At 43.4% G+C, this 8,031-nt stretch overlaps 1 pseudogene; it reads left to right on the top strand.

Moving 5' to 3' along the window:
• Positions 1–1,065: 1,065 nt before the first annotated feature.
• On the top strand, positions 1,066–2,843 carry LOC148696312 (uncharacterized; annotated as a pseudogene).
• The last annotated feature ends 5,188 nt before the right edge of the window (positions 2,844–8,031 follow it).

The following is an 8,031-nucleotide window of genomic DNA, read 5'->3' as shown; positions in this document are numbered from 1 at the left end:
TCAAACTATACCTCCGTCACTTCTGGCTCTTTGAACTCAAAATCTTCACCTCAACCGCTGAGGGCATGCTCCAAAACCATGTCAGTCAAGTCAAGTGAAGTTGAAGGATGGACTTATGTCACTCCAAAGAAAATGCACAAGAAACATAGGTCTCCTCCACAAGTTCACCAATCGGAAAGGGGGCAAAGCAGCTACCGTCAACCTTCAAAGCTACATGAAAGTGTTGAGGATGATGAAGTTTTGACACAAAGATCGTCCGTTGCCATCACGATGCGCGATTTCTTCCCCAAAGACTTCTTCAATCACTCAGTCAAGACTCCTTGCTATGAAGATTGCAAGGAATGCCTCTCTAAGATCGTTTGACAAATTCAAAAAGCTCCTCGTTCTCACGAGCCTAAAAGGTGACATCAACGCTCCTGGTCTGCACGAGCATAAAAGGCGACATCAAACGCTCCTTGTCTGCACGAGTTGAAACTGCAAACGACACCAACGCTCCTGGCCCGCAAGAGCATAAACTGTGTACGGCAAAATCATCATCAAAACCATCACTCATTTGAACTACGTTATGACTTGATCTCTTCTTTGGAAGAGTACGTAGGCAACTTGAAACTTCAAAACTTCAAGTACAGTCACATCAAAATAAATAAATAAATGTTTCATTAAAGAAAGTCAATTTTATTACAAAAGAAAAGAAAAAAAAAATACATATGTTACTATGTATTAGAAAAAAATATATATATATTCTCTATCCAAAAAAAAAAAAAAAATATACATGTTAAAGTGGGTTTGCCTACACTTAAGACCCATGCCAACTCAAAGAAACAGAAGTTGAAGTCCTCAAAAAGAGGAGCCCAAATGCAAGGCCCATCCCTTCTCAAACACACATTGTTTTGAGCTTGCTGTACAAGAAGCTCTGCTTCCTTCCCCCAGGCTCAGGCCCGGCCTTCAAAGCCCAATCCGCGTTTTCTGCTTCATCCGTGCCTTTGACTTGCAACTCACCACACACCTCAGGCCTGCCCTCCGAAACACAGGTCGCAGCCCATTAACCAGCCAGCACCACAGGCGATGTCGTATGTTAAAAATCTGGTCCCCAACAATCCGGTTCAGACCCGAGGTGTGGACTCCGAGAAGATGTTTAGCAACAGGTTGCAAGAGTTGGAGAAACAGCTTCTCGACGATAACGACGAAGGCGACGCTGTTTCTGTCATTACCAAAACCAACAGCGAGTGGTCCGAGACGATACAGAATCTGATGGGTACGGCAGCTCCGAGTCAGAACCAGAAGCCCGTTTCGCCGTCGCCTACTTCGTCGTCGTCTTCCTCGTCCTCCGTAGCGTCTCCTGCTACCTCCACGTGTTCCAAGCAGTCACTCATGGAAGCCGCGACGGCTATTTCTGATGGGAAATCTGAGGCCGCTATGGAGATCCTCACCCGGATGAATTCGACCCAGGTCGCGAATCCTAGACCCAGTTCAGAACAAAGGCTTCTGGAGTTCATGGGTTTAGCTTTGAAGTCTCGAGTCAACCCGATTGATAACCCGGCTCCGATAGCGGAGCTTTTTAGGCAGGAGCATACCGGGTCGACTCAGTCGCTTTACGAGTTATCTCCGTGTTTCAGACTCGGATTTATGGCCGCTAACCTAGCAATCCTAGAAGCGACCATGACGGACCAATCAGCGACCAGTAAGGTTCATGTGATTGACTTCGACATAGGGCAGGGTGGTCAGTACGTGCTTCTTTTCCACGCGCTCGTCGCGCGTCAGAATGTCAGGCCCGCTGTCGTGAAGATCACCACCGTCGCTGATAATGGCGGGGAGGAGAGGCTGAGAAAGAGCCCATCCTTATTAGAGTTAATTCAAATGAAGCTTGCTCAAGGGAGTGCTTCTGCAGCTGGAGCGACAGAGAGCAAAAATCTTAACTCTGGAGTTAAAAAATGAATGTAAAGCAAATGCTCCATTAGGGACGGTGGATAAGCTGAAGGCTTCGAATTTTCCAGCTTCACTTTTAAGGATTGGGGGTTGGGAGTATAAATCAAGATATGAGGGAGATTTAGTGGCGAAGTGTTACTTTGCTAAGCATAAGCTTGTTTGGGAAGTTCTCGAAGGTGGTCTCAAGAGTAAAATAGAAATCCAGTGGTTAGATATTATGGCTCTGAAAGCAAATTGTCCTGATGATGGACCTGGTACTTTTACTGTTGTGTTGGCTAGACAACCCCTTTTCTTCCGGGAGACTAACCCTCAACCTAGAAAGCACACATTGTGGCAGGCAACAGCAGATTTTACTGGTGGACAAGCTAGCAGTTATAGGGAACATTTTCTGGAATGCCCGCAAGGATTATTAAACAAACATTTTGAAAAGCTTATCCAGTGTGACACACGACTTTGCGTCTTAAGCCAGCAGCCAGAGATTGTTTTGAAATCACCATATTTTGAACCATGCTCTTCTGCTTTTGAATATCCAGGCGAATGCAAAGGTCATGGTTTTGGTCAACTGGGGAATGGACCAAATGGTAAAGGTTTGTCTGTTGCAGGTTTCCAAGATATAGCATCACCATCTGCAAGCCAGTCATCTTCTTTGAATATAGACCAGCAGGATACAGCTTCTATGGCATTCGAATATCAGTCCAGAGAAGCGTCTTCCCCCAGCTCAGTTATGGATGCTCGTGCAATGGAAGGAAATGGCAGTTCAGAAGCTGTTAATTCCAGGGAGGAGCAAATGGAGCTCAAACTCCAACAGTAGCTTGTTCGCTGCCCGTCAACGCCTCCACCGATTGCAGCAGCAACCATCCTTGCCGTCTTTGCCGCTGTCAACTCCTCCCGCGGAGTGTTCCTTCTTCATCTCCATCGATGGAGGCATTTGCAGCACTACTAAAAAAATAAAAATAAAAATAAAAAATAAAAAAAAAAACACAACGGAGATCTCACCAAAATGCAGCAACAGCATCCACTAACTACCTTAAGCTCCTCACTCCGGCCACCATGATCAAAATCAACGAAGAGCTTCATTGACCGCTGTCAAACGACTAGTCGGTCTTCAAACTCGACGCCTTACACTCTGCCTCAAGATCTGGCTGCTTCTGCACCTCCGCCATGGCTGCTGCCTTTGAATGTGATCAACAAAATCAAAGTTTGTCAACTCACACCCAAAGACCTCATCCGTCTGCTTGCCTCTGCTGCTGCCTTTGAATGTGATTGACAAAATCAAAGTTTGTCAACTCACACCCAAAGATCTCCTCCGTCTTCTCTCGAGCTTGGCCTGGGTTTTCACCCACAAACTCAGCCTTGCAGATCACCATATAAAGAAAAAAAATGATGGAATCTGAATGGACAGCACCATCCAAAAATAAAAAAAAATAAATAAATAAAAAAAAAAAAAAATATATATATATATATATATATAATAATAATAAAAACAATGATGGTGCTTCTGGAACCATGTGCAAAAAGAAAAAAAAATATATATATATAATAAAAAGAAAGAAAAAAACAATGATGGTGCTTCTGGCACCATCTGAAATATATATATATATATATATATATATAAATGAATGGTGGATCAGTGCCACCGAAAGCAAAGAAAAGTAAAAAAAAAATAAAATAAAATAAAATAAAAAAGGAATGATGATGGACGGTGATGTATATGTTTTATCTGTATTTAGCACAATACACTGAATAAAATAAAGCATGTCCATTAATCTCCAAGAAATTACAAGTGTGTACAAAAAAAAAAAAAAAAAAAAAAAAAAAAGATGGAGCTTTCACAAAGGATGTTCACGTGAAGCCCCATTACTTGGCAAAACTCTAGAAGCGGAAGGCATCGGAGCAGAAGGCATCGGAGCGGGAGGCATTGAAGCTAGAGCATTCCAGGCCTCAATACTTGGCCAAACGCTGGAAGACCCAGGAAAAAGGTGCCTCTGGAGGAAAGACGAAAACCTTTGACGGTCACTTTGAATCCGACCTTCAGACTCTTGCAGCTCATCAAGCTTCCTCTTCATGCCCGTCGAATAGTTGTTTGCAAGCACGTGCAAACTTCTATTCTCATACTTCAGCTGCTTGATCTCTTGCTTGAGACTTTCCACCTCTGCCATCAACGATTCAACCTGACGGGAGCGAGCAAGTAGGCGTTGGCCCATGTTGGACACAGAGCCTGCACACTGAACGCTGAGAGCGAGGGACTCTTGAACGGCCAACTCATCGGACCGTCCTGAAAGCAGCCTACTATCCTTAGGAGTGAGGAGGTTTCTAGCTACTATCGTAGCTGTTGTTGCATCCGTCATCATGGAGTCTTCACCTGTAAGAGGACCGTTAGAAGATAAAAAAGAAGGGCGCCATACATTACCTTGACAGGGTGCAACCGGATCGCTGCTGAGACTCAAATCTAAGCAAAGGTTCGATGAGTTAGTCATTTTTCAAAGGTGTTCAGAGAGAAGGGGTGGATGGAGATAATTCTCAAAAGGCCGGAGACGATTTTCAAGAATGGGCAATTTTCAGAGTGTGTATGTTGGAGTGATCGATACCTCTGAAAAAAGCCAAGCGACACGACCACCGATTCAAAAATCCGGATTTTCCTGCGTGAAGTTCGGCAACGCGTTCGCGGCTTTTCAGAAAACGCGTTCAACTTTGTCAAAAGATATCTGACAAAGTCGAGAACACGTGGAGGCCATCATCGCAACTACACGTCTTTAGCCGACAAGCGCAAAGTTCGGCGACGCTTTCTCTGCTTTTCAGAAAACGCGTGCAACTTTGTCAAAAGTGGTGCTCGTTCAGAAATCGAAGAGGCGTCGCTCAGAAATCGAAGAGGCGTCGTTCAGATATCGAAGAGACGTTTGTCGACAAGGGTAAAAGAACAAGACCACCACTTGCTATTAAGAAATCCCTATATGTGTCGACCTTCGTCTCTTATGGCAAGGCAGACCTGAAGAAAATGCCCAACTCTTCCTCACCTCTGAGGGCGCACTCCCAGCAAAGCCTCTCGAAATACTCAATTCTTCTTCTTCCCTTGAGAAAACCTATTCAACCTTTGAAGACACCAGATGCCTGGAGTACAGATGACCCAGGAGGAAACGATAGATTGAAGCATGTGCTGATTCATTCACCGCTTCTTCAAAAGCAAATGTATCTCATATCATCAAGGGCGAAAGCAAAGGTATCTCATATCATGCTTTTTCCCTATCTTTTCCTTTGCCCTTGTTCTCACCTGCCAAGACAAGGACAGAGAAAGCAATATGTCGGAACCTCCACTCAAACCAGTTGCCACCAAGAAGTGAAGCACCATTTAAATGCAAAGGTTGCATTCAACTCCTGCATCGAAGGACAAATACTACAAGAGAAGATGCTAAACCTGCATAAGGAAATACCACTTCTGCAAAGGGGAGCAAGTAAGGCAAGTGAAAATGATACATCGAAGCATGTGGAGACAAGCACAACAAATATATGTGCTGATTCATTCGCTGCTTCTTCGAAAGCAAAGGTATCTCATATCATGCTTTTTCCCTGTCTTTTCCTTTGTTTTTGTTATTACTCGCATGGCAAAGTGAAAGAGAGCAGTCAGCGGCACTTGGAGTCAGTCTTCCGATCTGGAACCGACTACCTGGAATCTATTCCTGATTGCTTACCTAGTATTGCTCTCGAGTAGTCATCTTCAACGGTTGATACACTGCTAGAGAAGGGACAAGGAAACTTCAATCTTTCCAATTCGTATTGAATACGAATTGGAAAGATTGAACAAAGAAACAGGTCAGCACCCCCACCTCGTATTTGCCTGCCATATCCTGAAACCGCTCGTAGATCTTCGGGGGGAGACCAAAAGAATCCTGCTGCCCAGTTTAAGAGTAGCACAAAGGAAAATCAACGAGCGGAGGAGACCAGAAGAATCCTCCAGCCCAGTTCAAGATCAAGCCTCAATGGCCCTTGAAGAAATCACAAGTCCGATTCAAAATCAAGTGTTCACCACCCTTGAATCAAATTCAACTCCAGATAAAAGGAGTAAGTTCAGACCTTCGGAGGAGACCAAAAGAATCTTCCAGCCCAGTTCAAGATTAAGCTTGTGGAAAATCAACGATTGGAGGAAACCAGAAAATCTTCCAGTCGAACTCAAGATCAAGCCTCGATGGCCCTTGAAGAAATTTCCAGCTCAATTCAAGATCAAGCCTCGACGGCCCTTGGGTTGACATCTACATTAAGGGACTTCAAAACGCATCTTCTACACGTGACAAGCACATGCCTACGACGCGCCTTGAAGTGGGGGCATTTGTAGACATCAAAATTTCGGTGAAATGAATGTTGACCAATAATTAAAATTTCAACACTCACGTGTCACATAAATTTTACATGTAGCGTGTGACTCAACGAAAAATCGAAATAAATTGGAAAAGTCATCAAATAGGACACGTGTCAATACCTGGCAGAAATGATTTATTTCATCTGATTATTTAAATCCAAAAATCAAGTTTTGGAATTCTATAAATAGGAAGCCAAGGCATTCAAAAAGAAAAAGGAAGGAAGGAGAAAGAAAGGAAGAAAGAAAGAAAGAAGGGAATTTACATCACACCAAAACCTTGAAGACTCGAAACTCTAAAGCTCTCAAGCAAATCCCGAAGGATTAAGAAAACACTCTTCGTTCTTCGTCAAATCCTCCTTCAAAGGTCAAGCCCCAACGGCCCTTGAAGAACTTCCACCGACTCAAGATCAAGCCCCGACGGCCCCTTGAAGAAAGTGTTCATCATCCGTTCATCCTAAGATCAAGCCCCAACGGCCCTTTGGATCAACAACCTCAACAAATCCACACATCCAATCGTTCTTCAAGATTAAGCCCAAAAGCCCTTGAAGATCCGCTCATCCATCAACCTTCAAGATCAAGCCCAAAAGCCCTTGAAGAAATCCATACATCCAATTGTTCTTCAAGATCAAGCCCAAAAGCCCTCAAAGATCCGTTCATCAACTGTTCATCCCTAGATCAAGCCCCGACGGCCCTTTGGATCAACAGCTCATCCACAAACCTTCACCCTACGAAGATAGAATCAGAGGATCAAATGACAAAGAGATTGTAACCCAAAAATCATTAAACACAAAAATATATTTTGTACACGTATTCTTGTTTCTTGTTTCAGGAATTTTTCGTGTTTACAACAACATTTATGTTTTAGGCAACTCCGACCTTGTCGTACAGGTTGCCCATGAGTCGTGCATGTTATATTAGATGCAATTAGAGCTCATAAACTTGCAACCCCGATGTTAGTGCCCCCGTCCGTGGCCAGGGCACAGTCTTTCACGTGATGTTCACCTCCCACATCTTACGCTCACCTTGGATCCAAGGTAGGTGCACAATCCTGTTGTACAGACCATAATAGGTGGTTCCGACTCGTAGGTGACCCACGATCATTCACATAGTTTTCACGTGATCATAGCACTTGAGCGTATTTATTTACACTTATTCTTCTCGTACAGACCACTTTAGGTGGTTTCGACTTGTGTACAGGTATACTTATTGAGCTATTGGCTAGCATGTTGATGAGCTATTGGCTAGCATGTTATTAAGCTATTGGCTAGCATGTTATTGAGCTATTGGTTGCATGTTATTGAGCTATTGACTAGCATGTTGATGAGTTATTGGCTAGCATGTTATTGAGCTATTGGCTAACATGTTATTGAGTTATTGGCTAATATGTTGATTAGCTATTAGCTAGCATGTTGATGAGCTATTGATTTAGCCGTACAGGCCACAATAGGTGGATCCGGCTGATATACCATTTCATATTGATTTATTTCACCTGGGGTACTTATTCTTATTGAGATATTTGACACAGCATAACTGTGAGACTGTTATTTTGGTTATGGTTTTGAGTTATAGTCACGCTTGTTATTTTCTGGGAAATTATACAGTTGTTACCGTGAGGGGCTACTACCTTTGGTAATTGAAATTGGTTTGAAAAGTTTTGATTCACTCACTCACATTTTCTATTTTTGCACCCTCTAGGTTCTAGCAGCGGAGTTCCATATCGACGAGGATTTGTGGCACTTTTCAGTACATATGTC

The sequence above is a fragment of the Pyrus communis genome, chromosome 6 (assembly GCF_041283825.1).
Source record: "Pyrus communis isolate YQ-2024b chromosome 6, ASM4128382v1, whole genome shotgun sequence".
Taxonomy (NCBI): Eukaryota; Viridiplantae; Streptophyta; class Magnoliopsida; order Rosales; family Rosaceae; genus Pyrus; species Pyrus communis.
This window is presented reverse-complemented; position numbering and strand designations above follow the sequence as displayed.